General features: G+C 46.1%; 1 long non-coding RNA gene across 1 annotated transcript; it reads left to right on the top strand.

Annotated features, from left to right (window-relative positions):
• Window positions 1–1,074: 1,074 nt before the first annotated feature.
• LOC149126219 (uncharacterized) lies at window positions 1,075–4,456 on the top strand. The gene is made up of 3 exons (XR_016235677.1): window positions 1,075–1,428; window positions 2,291–2,374; window positions 4,147–4,456. It is a non-coding gene; the product is annotated as an uncharacterized LOC149126219 (long non-coding RNA).
• Window positions 4,457–9,725: the final 5,269 nt, after the last annotated feature.

The raw sequence follows: 9,725 nt of genomic DNA, 5'->3' as shown, positions 1-9,725 counted from the left end.
ATGGCCGCTGCGGCCGGCGCATTGCACTGATCTGAAGCCAGGAGCCAGGTGCTTCTCCTGGTCTCCCATGGGGTGCAGGGCCCCAACACTTGGGCCATCCTCCACTGCACTCCCAGGCCACAGCAGAGAGCTGGACTGGAAGAGGAGCAACTGGGACAGAATATGGCGCCCCGACCGGGACTAGAACCCAGTGTGCCAGTGCCACAGGCAGAGGATTAGCCTATTGAGCCGTGGTGCTGGCCTTGAGGCATCTTCTACTGCTTTCCTAGACCATAGCAGAGTCTGGATCGGAGGTGGAGCAGCCAGGTCTTGAACTGGTGGCCATATGGGATGCTAGTACTGCAGGAGGTGGCTTTACCCTCCACACCATTGCGCTGGCCCTGAACCTAAAAAAAGTTAAATTTCATTCCCCACAAACTTTTAGGAAAACCCTCAGATAACATCAATTATAATTTATAAAATGCCAGGGCCAGCGCTGTGGCGTAGCAGGCTAATGCCCTGGCCTGAAGTGCTGGCCTCCCATATGGGCGCCGGTTCTGGTCCCGGCTGCTCCTCTTCCAATCTAGCTCTCTGCTATGGCCTGGGAACGCAGTAGAAGATGGCCCAATCCTTGGGCCCCTGCATGCATGTGGGAGACCCGGAAGAAGCTCCTGGCTCCTGGCTTTGGATCAGCACAGCTATGGCCATTGCAGCCAATTGGGGAGTGAACCAGCAGATGGAAGACCTCTCTCTCTCTCTGCCTCTCCTCTCTCTGTGTAACTCTGACGACTTTCAAATAAATAAATCTTTAAGAAAAAAAAAGATACAAAATGCCTCACAAAATCAATTTGACACTTTTCCAGCAACTCTTTTACTTAGGATTTTTGTTTTGGTATTTGATATGACCATAATCTATATACAGTGATAATATTTATGGAATGCTTGGCATATGGTAAACACTCTTCTTCTTCTTCTTCTTCTTCTTCTTCTTCTTCTTCTTCTTCTTCTTCTTCTTCTTCTCCTCCTCCTTCTCCTCCTTCTCCTCCTTCTCCTCCTTCTCCTCCTTCTCCTCCTTCTCCTTCTTCTTCTTCTCAGGCAGAGTTAGACAGTGAGAGAGAGACAGTGAGAAGTGAGAGAGACAGAGAGGTCTTCTTTCCATTGGTTCACCCACCAAATGGCCGCTACAGCCGGCACGCTGTGCAAGGAGCCAGGTGCTTCCTCCTGGTCTTCCATGTGGGTGCAGGGCCCAAGGACCTGGACCATCTCCACTGCACTCCTGGGCCACAGCAGAGAGCTGGACTGGAAGAGGAGCAACCGGGACAGAATCCAGCCCCCCAACCGGGACCAGAACCCGGGGTGTCAGCAACGCAGGCAGAGGATTAGCCCAGTGAGCCGTGGCACAAGCCCAAACACTGTTCTTCTTAATCTTCACACAATTATAGAGAGCAGGTATAATTATTATCACCATTTTCTTTTTTTAAGATTTATTTATTTGAAGGGCGAGGGGGTGGGGGGGGAGAGAGAGAGAGACAGACAGACAGACAGACAGAGAGATCTTCCATCCTCTTGTTTTCCCAAATGGCTGCAAAGGTTGGGCAAAGCCAAGAGCCGGGAGCCAGGAACTCCGTGCTGGTCTCTCATGTGGGTGGCAGAGCCTTAAGCACTTGGGCCGTCTTCTGCCCAGGAGCGGGATCAGAAGCAGAGCAGCTGGGACTCAACCCGTGTTCCAACATGGGACTGCAGCACAATGCTTGTCCTTATTGTTTCCAATTTAAAGAAGTGGAAACTGAAGCTCTAGCTGGTAGGTAGCTTGTTTAAGGTGAGACAGTTGGGTATAGAGCTGAGATTCCAGCCTAACACCCTGCGTTACTGCTCAAAGCTCTGTGCTGATGCATTTTCCACTGCTTGTTAAGCACACGCATTTCTATAGATATTAGGATTTCTTATTTGAACTTATTAATCTGTAATCAGAATTTTTGGACAGTTTAATCATTTAAACACTTTCCATTAGCCTTTTTTTTTTTCTCCAGAAACCTTTTATTCAAGGAATACAAACTTCATACATTTCCTAATTAGAACTTTAGGAACATGGTGATCCTTCCCACTGTACCCATCTGGCCACCCACACTCCCATCCCCCTTCCTCCTCCCTCTCCTATTCTCATCCTTATTTTTTTAAACTAAGCTCTATTTTCAATAACTTTATACACATATGATTAGCTGTATGTTAAGTAAAGAGTTTAGCCTTCCATTTATTTCTATTTCAGACCATATGAATATAAGGCTCCTGTCTTGTATTTATTTTGCTACAGAAATTCAAGCATCCCTGTAATACTTAAGAGAAACTCTCTCTGATCTGCCTCTTCTGAGAGCTTTGAAGCAGACATTTGGTGTGGGTAAGTCTTCCCACCCTCTGTTCTCTCTTCCTTTCTCTCCCCACCCACACCTCTTATCCTTCTTTCTAGACACATGGCATTGGAAAACCCTATTGGCTGTGTTGGTGGCATTAATGTGTCAGTCCCCGAAGGGGTACTGGTGTTTTCAGTCATTCAGCTGTTGGCTAAATGCTTAGAGTCGCCCAGGTCTTCAGAAGATGGCCAAGGGAAGAGGAACCAAGAACACAAGACAGGGATTTGAGGTTTGACAAGAGACTGTGTCTTAAAGATTTTTTTACCTTCCTTCTTTTTTCCACTCTGCACCTTTGGCTGAGAAGTGGCACATCCCTAATGACAACCAAGGCTAGTGGGCTGCCAGCCCTCACATTCACCTTGGTCTATTTAGGCACCAGCTCTCTATACTGTGGCCATTATAGTGCTCATCTGTAGCTCTGCCAAAGAAAGGAAGAAAAAGAGGGTAGGCAGTCTCAAATTATTCCCATTTCTATTTACTTGCAAAGCTATAAAAGGAGGGTTAAGAAATTAGAAATAAAATTATCCTTGAGGAGATCATTTGCGACTCATTAATCCATGTGATTTCTGATGCTCATTAGCGCTGAAAATTGAGTTGGCTAAGTCTGTTTAAGTATTGTGATTAAGGATCAGTGTTAGGATTTGATGTTCTGGGTGCTGTGGGAGACAAAAGGATTGTCCCCACCCATCCTCCCACTCCCACCTGCACCCGGAGCTAGCACTGATTCTTGGGCAACAAGGCGTTTGTCATCTCTTGTGAAATGCTGGCAGGGAAGCCCCTGGGGCAGCATGGAGGAAGGTCAGTCGCCGGCCAGCCTGACCCACTGAGTCTCCCTGCTGTTAGTGGGTGACCAACATGGCTGTTCTCAGGGTCTTAACACCTAAGGTGCCCCAAGTGGCAGCAGAGACACCCCTGCAGGCCCACTAAAGAGAACCACCTGGCCTCTAGTGCTTGTGTCTTTTTCTGTTCTGTTTTTAACCCATTTCCATCAGTAAGCTTTTAACATCTGGTCTTTCTTAAATTCAGATATAAATGCTTCTCCATTTAGGACGGGGGTATATCCCGATAAACCTTTCTAAGATAAAACAGAGCATGCGATACACCTAACCTACTTTGACATGGTGACAGCCCAACTTAACCTTCAGTGTGCTCGGCACACTTACATCAGCCTACAGTTGGGCAACAGCATCTGACACAAAGCCTATTTTATAGTAAAGCATTGGCTACCTCCCGTCATTTACTGAATACTACACTGAAAGTGGAAGACAGCATGGGTGCAGGGCATTACTTTTGCATTATCCTAAAGCTGAAAAATCTAAAGTAGGCCTGCTATTCGGGGTAGCAGTAAAGACACCACTTGCAACACCTGCTTTCCATATCACAGTACCTGGTTTTGAGTCCTGGCTGTACTCCCAATTCCAGTTTCCTGCTAATCAAACCCTGGGAGGCAACAGGTTATGGCTCCCCTTGTACTTGGGCCCCTGCCACCAGTGCGGGAGATCTGGATTGAGCTTTGGCTTGGTCTAGCCCCAGCTGTTGTGGCATTTGGGAGGTGAACCAGTACAGATGTGAACCCTCTCCCTGTTTCTCTCTCTCTCTCTCTCTCTTTCCTTCCCTTTCAAGTACACAAAAGTAAATTCTAAAAATTATTAAAAAGAGGGGCCAGCGCTGTGGCACAGTGGGTTAAAGTTCTGGCCTGAAGCGCTGGCATCCCATATGGGCACTGGTTCTAGTCCTGGCTGCTCCTTTTCCGATCCAGCTCTCTGTTATAGCCTGGGAAAGCAGTAGAAAATGGCCCAAGTCCTTGGGCCCCTGCACCTACGTGGGAGACCTGGAAGAAGCTCCTGGCTCCTGGCTTTGAATCAGCTCAGCTCCAGCCATTGCGGCCATCTGGGGAGTGAACCAGCGGATGGAAGACCTCTCTCTCTGATTCTACCTCTCTCTGTAACTCTGTCTTTCAAATAAATAAAAATAAATCTTTAAAAAATTATTAAAAAGAAAAATCATAGGTTAAACCATAAGTCTGTATTAAAACATCTTATAAATATAATAAAATTGTTTTAAATCTAGTAACAAGCACTTAGTCTTATTTGCCTTTGTTTTGGTATTTCTAGTGCTCAACAGTAGGCTACTCTCCTGTGGGTCTAGCACACAACCAGGTTCTGTAATACCACCTTCTCTTTAACCCCTCAGGCTCGGGTGGGGTGATCTCTACTGTTGCAGGTCCTAGGAGTTCCTCACCTTGTGGATTCCTGTAACTGCCTACACTTCTTAAAACTCTTCTAAAAATCCCAAATGAATGTGCTTTATGTTTCTTCTCTGCTGGTGCCTAACTTGGATGTCCCTTATCATCTGGGCCCTGCCTATCCCTCCAGTGTGGTCTGTGGCCCTTCCGTTCTGCACCCTTGTTCTCTAACACATCACACTATCCCCTAGCTTCCTGCCCCCACACATTTTCAACCGTGCATATGCTGTTCTTCCTAAGAAGAACACTCTATGCTAAGTCATCTTTGGCCTAGTGGTTAACTCATTCACATCCCACGCTGGAGTACCTGGGCTCAGTTTCTGGCTCCAGCTCCAGATACCAGCTTCATGCTAATGCCAATCTTGAAAGGTAACAGTGATGGCTTAAATAATTGGGTTCCTCCACCTACATGGGAGACTTGGATTGAGTTCCCAGCTCCCATCTTTGTCTTGGCCCAGCCTCAGGCTTTGTGGGTAACTGGGGAGTAACCCAGTGATGAGAGTTCAGATGGGAGTGTGCGCTTGCTCTCTCGCTCGCTCGCTCTCTTAATCTCACTCTCAAATAATAATTAATTTTAAAAAGAATGCTCTGTGAATATTTTCCTGAGCTCCTTCCACGTGGGCTGCCTCTACGATTGCGTTCACCGAATTGCATTTTAATTGCTGCTTTGCTTTTACAGAACTGAAAATTACCCGACTCCCTGGCATGCTTTTGCGCTTTAGAGCATGGTGTCTCATGTGTGGTAGATGACCATAAAGGTTTAACTGAATGGTTACTGAAAGCAAGTTTTGTTTCCATTGTTAATTCATTTTCTAGATCAACTTTCTAGTTTTGAAAATTTGATCAATTCAACATTGGCATTTCCTTTATTTCAATCATATCATTATCAAAGTACATAGAATTATGGTGTTTTTTTTTTTAAAGATTTTATTTATTTATTTGAGAGTCAGAGTTACAGACAGAGAGGAAGAGACAGAGAGAAAGGTCTTCCATCTGTTCGTTCACCAAATATCTGCAATGGCCAGAGCTGGGTTGATCCACAGCCAGAAGCCAGGAGCTTCTTCCAGGTCTCTCAGGTGGGTACAGGGGCCCAAGCACTTGGACCATTTTCTACTGCTTTCCCAGACCATAGCAGAGAGCTGGATGGCAAGAAGAGCAGCTGGGACTAGAACTGTGCCCATTTGGGATGCCAGCACTGCAGGCAGAGACCTAGCCTGTTATGCCACAATGCTGGCCCCTAAAATTATGTTTTTAATCAATAGTTACATAATAGGCAATACACTTCTGAAAGTTTAATAAATTAGTATTTATAACTCACATACTTTAAAATTTAATATAATTTGATTTCTTTACTCATGGTGAAGTGTTTTTAATTTTAGTATAGCAAATAGTAATTTTCTAAGTGCTTAATTTTGGAAATAGTACATTTTCCTGTATCTGAATTACTTTTTTTTTTTTTTTTTTTTACGATTTTATTTACTGGGGCCAGTGCTATGGCATAGTGGGTAAAGCTGCTACCTGCAGTGCCGGCATTCCATATGGATGCTGGTTCGAGTCTCAGCTGCTCCACTTCTGATCCAGCTTTCTGATATTGCCAGGGAAAGCAGTTGGAGATGGTACAAATGCTTGGGCCCCTGCACTTTTTTTTTTTTTTTTTTTTTTTTTGACAGGCAGAGTTAGACAGTGAGAGAAAGAGAGACAGAAAGGTCTTCCTTCCGTTGGTTCACCCCCCAAATGGCCGCTACGGCCAGCGTGCTGCAGCCGGCGTACTGCGCCGATCCGAAGCCAGGAGCCAGGTGCTTCCTCCTGGTCTCCCATGCGGGTGCAGGGCCCAAGGACTTGGGCCAACCTCCACTGTCCTCCCAGGCCACAGCAGAGAGTTGGACTGGAAGAGGAGCAACCGGGACAGAATCCGGCGCCCCAACTGGGACTAGAACCCCAGGTGCCGGCGCCTCAGGCGGAGGATTAGCCAAGTGAGCCGCGGCACTGGCCTGGGCCCCTGCACTTGTATGAGAGACCTGGAAGAAGCTCCTGGTTCCTGGTTCAGATTGGCGCAGCTTATTTGTTTGAAAGGCAGGGTTACAGAGAGGAAGAGGCAGAGAGAGGTCTTCCATCCACAGGTTCACTCCCCAGATGGCTGCAATGGCCGGAGCTGCACTGATCTGAAGCCAGGAGCTGGGAGCTTCTTCCAGGCCTCTCATGTGGGAGCAGGGACCCAAGGACTTAGGGAATCTTCTACTGCTTTCCCAGATCATAGTAGAGAGCTGAATTGGAAGTGGAGCAGCCAAGACTAGAACCAGCACCCATATGGCATGCCAGCACTGCAGGTGGTGGCTTTTACCTGCTACGCCACAGTACCTATCCCCAGATTTGCTTTAATAAAAGTAGTGGTTAAGCATAGTGGGTTGAGTCCACATCTGCAGTGCCACCATCCCACTCCACTTCTGATCCAGCTGCCTGCTAATGTACCTGGGGAGGCAGTGGAAGATGGCCCAATGGGGAGGTAGTGGAGGATGACCCAAGTGCTTGGGCCCCTGCCACCCAAGTGGGAGGGCCAGAGGAAGCTCCTGGCTTCAGCCTGGCCTGGCCCTGGCTGTTGCAGCCATTTGGAGAGTGAACCAGCAGATGGAAGACCTCTCTTTCTCTCCCCTCTCTCTGTAACTCTGCCTTTCATATATATAGTTAGGTCAAGTCCCACATCGAAGTATCTTGAGTTTGATGCTTGGTTCTAGTTCTTGACTCCAGCTTTTTGCTAATGTAGTCCTGGGAGGCAGCATTGATAGTTTAAGTAGTTGGGTTCCTTCTACCCGAGGGGGAAACCTGGACTGAGTTTCTGGCTCCCAGCTTTAGCCCTGTCCTAAGCCACTGGGAAAACTCGAGGAGCAAACCAGCAGATGAGCATTCTCTATTTCTCTCAAAAAAAATTTCTATGTTGTATTCCAGTACACTGTAAGTAGACTACACTGAGAAGGATCATTTTACTGCCTTTTGTCTGTAAATAGAAAAATAGAGTGATGAACGTCATATTTTTCTGCTGGGATCCCCCCTTCTGTTTTTCAGCAGTGGGAGCAGGAGAGGGCAAACTGCTCAGTCTCTCCCTCCTGTTATTCTAGCCCTAGCAGAGACGTTTGCTGTAATTGGTTTTCCACATTTGCCAAGAGTCTGTTTCCTCTTAGCATTCAACATGTTTAACAGAAGTCTTGTAATAGTTCCAAAAATAATAAAACTGGTCCCCAGAATAAAAATGATACATACACAACACATTGGATTTTCTGTCATGGCTTTGGTTTTGTTCTTTTAAATAGTTTTTAGTGTCAAATCATGTGGTAGAAATAAAAAGGTTTTCTTCACAGTAATAAAACCCATAAAACCCACAAAATAAATGCAATAAATGACTTGTGTATGTGCGTGTGTGTTGGGGGAGGTGTTGTCTGTACTCACGGGACCATGTTAGAGAAACTCCCAGGACCGTGTGGCCAACTCCGTGTCTAGCCCTTCTCTTCAGTGGTATGAGTGGAAGCTTATGTGACATTTCCTGCTGTATCCTACAGTGCAGAACAGCTTATGCTTCAGATGTCGCGTGACAGCTACTCTTCATCTGATGAATTTTTTTTTCTTTAAGATTTGTCTTATTTCTTTGAAAGGCAGAGTGAGAGAGAGGAAGGGAGGGACACTCTCCAAGGGGCCACAGCAGCCAGAGGTTGGCCAGGCTGAAACCAGGAGCCTGAAATTCCGGCTGGGTCTTCCACTTGGATGGCAGGGACCCAAGGACTTGGGCCATCTTTTGCTGCCTTCCCAGGTATATTGGCAAGGAGCTGGATCACAAGTGGAACAGCTAGGACTCGAACAAGTGTTTACACTGTAACCTGAAATCCACTTTTTTTTTAAAAAAAGATTTTATTTATTTATTTGAAAGATAGTTACAGAGAGAGACAGAGAGAGAGAGAGAGATCTTCCATCCGCTGGCTTACTCCCCAGATGGCCACAACAGCCGGAACTGCGCCGATTCAAAGCCAGGAGCCAGGAGCTTCTTCCTGGTCTCCCACATGGGTGCAGGGGCCCAAGAGCTTGGGCCATCTTCTACTGCTTTTCCAGGCCATAGCAGAGAGCTGGATCAGAAGAGGAGCAGCCGGGATTGGAAACCTCACGCATACGGGATGCAGGCACCGCTGGCAGAGGCCTAGCCTGCTACGCCACAGAACCAGGCCCAAAATTCATTCTTACATTGTCAAATATTAACAGAAAAAAGCAATCTTCAGTTATGTCTTATCTGACTGCTCACTGTTCCTTATGAGGTGATTTAAGTGTCCCAACAACAAATTTCCCCACTTGAATAATTAAATGTTTGACAAGTAAAAAATAATAGACTTCCTTGGGGCAAGTGTTGTGGCACAGTGGGTTAAGCCACCACTTGGGATGTCCGCATATATCACAGAGGCTGGTTTGAGTCCGAGCCACTCTGCATTTCAGAGTGAGATCCCAGTGGAAAGAACGGGTCATCAAAGAAGGAGGTACCTTTCTCTGAAGGGAGGAGAGAACTTCCACTTTGACCATGGCCTTGTCTAAAAATTATCAGTCAGTGAACTCAGGGGGCTTCTATAGCCTTGGCAGCTCATGACAAGAGCCTAGGTTGATTACTGAGGCCATAAACAAGAGTGTCAATTTGTTAAGTCAACAACAGGAGTCACTGTGCACTGATTCCTCATGTAGGATTTTTGTCCTTAGTGTGCTATACATTGAGATTTAATGCTATAACTAGTACTCAAACAGTATTTTTCACTTTATGTTTCTGTGTGGGAGCAAACTGTTGAAATCTTTACTTAATGTATGCTAAACTGATCTTCTGTATATAAAGAGAAATGAAAATGAATCTTGATGTGAATGGAAGGGGAGAGGGAGTGGGAAAGGGGAGGGTTGCGGGTGGGAGGGATGTTATGGGGGGGAAGCCATTGTAATCCATAAGCTGTACTTTGGAAATTTATATTCATTAAATAAAAGTTAAAAAAAAAGCTAATGAAAATTTAAATGCAGGCTAATTATTTGTTTTTCTCAAACCCCAGTTTAGCCTTTGTCGTCTGCACCCACCTCATGCT

This window comes from Oryctolagus cuniculus, chromosome 6 (assembly GCF_051225735.1).
Source record: "Oryctolagus cuniculus isolate XC-2025 breed Fujian yellow rabbit chromosome 6, ASM5122573v1, whole genome shotgun sequence".
NCBI classification, from domain to species: Eukaryota; Metazoa; Chordata; class Mammalia; order Lagomorpha; family Leporidae; genus Oryctolagus; species Oryctolagus cuniculus.
The sequence above is the reverse complement of the archived record's forward strand: the minus strand, read 5'-3'. Positions and strand labels throughout refer to the sequence as shown.